This window comes from Arachis ipaensis, chromosome B01 (assembly GCF_000816755.2).
Source record: "Arachis ipaensis cultivar K30076 chromosome B01, Araip1.1, whole genome shotgun sequence".
NCBI classification, from domain to species: Eukaryota; Viridiplantae; Streptophyta; class Magnoliopsida; order Fabales; family Fabaceae; genus Arachis; species Arachis ipaensis.
This window is the reverse complement of record NC_029785.2, coordinates 101,324,734-101,325,817: the sequence shown is the minus strand read 5'-3', so window position 1 is coordinate 101,325,817 and position 1,084 is coordinate 101,324,734. Positions and strand designations below refer to the sequence as shown.

General features: G+C 34.2%; 1 long non-coding RNA gene across 1 annotated transcript; it reads right to left on the bottom strand.

Annotated features, from left to right (window-relative positions):
- LOC110271422 lies at positions 1 to 887 on the bottom strand. Its single transcript, XR_002362133.1, has 4 exons — positions 874 to 887; positions 370 to 585; positions 155 to 248; positions 1 to 63 (listed from the first exon to the last, which is right to left on the bottom strand). It is a non-coding gene; the product is annotated as an uncharacterized LOC110271422 (long non-coding RNA).

The following is a 1,084-nucleotide window of genomic DNA, read 5'->3' as shown; positions in this document are numbered from 1 at the left end:
TTTTTTCTTATGAGTCATGATAAACAACTATCCTCTACCAACGGGCCTTCCTAGCTCTTTCTCCTATATCGTTGATATCGACACAATTTAGTAAACAACAACAACATGCTGAGGAAGATTAATCAAAATCTTAATGCAAATAATGACTTATTACCTCTTCATCTTTTTTTTCTTGCCAATGTTTTGGAGCCCCCAGTATGTGTGTAAAGTTGCTTGCTCTGATTTAAAGCGTTCTGTTTACACTTTTTCTATGAACAAATAACAGAACAAATGTAAATGAGAAAGAGATGTTGAATATAAAATATAAGGGGAGTAATATGTATACACATGTATGTTTTTGTGGAAATAATAAAATATACCAAGGCTTACCTTTGTTTCTTCCTTCTGGCGATAGTCAATGAACTTTTTCCATTCATTTTCTTCTATTCCTTTCGAGCGATGCTCAAGATTTTTCTCATAAGTACTTATTTCTTTGTAACACTTATGATACAAGTTGTGCCTTGTATCCTTCCAGTTCTTTCCTATCCTCTTCATAATATCGCGCTTTATTTTTCCTCCGGCATCGTCCTCATAGTGAAAGACCCGCTGCAATTAGTTGACATTATCATTAACCAAGACCAACTAACAAGCATAAGACTGATAATTTGAAGAAATGCCACAACCAGTACAGGCTAATTTAAATTGTTAAAGTACGACACTCAAATCCAGTACAAGCAGTTGCAATTATGTATAAATGAGAAGTGCTTAAATAATGATGTGAAAAAAAATATGAAAATTTTACGAACCATATAATTTACCCATGCAAAAGCCCTTACAAAAAAAAAAAAAACAAAATACTAAAATTGCTTAAACTATTGAAGCTTAAAGCTGTACCTTAATCATGTCGTATGTATGTTCTTTCTTAGCTTTGTTCATATGCTTCTAACTGTCTGCACATATGGGGAACTGTGAATAATCCGCACCCAAACTCCCTAAGAAACCACTGAATAATCCAGCTGCCTGACCAATTGGTTGTAGCTCTTTGTTAAATAGGAGTACTATCTTTGTATTGGAAGGGAGCGATATAGCCTCCTTCACACTCAGC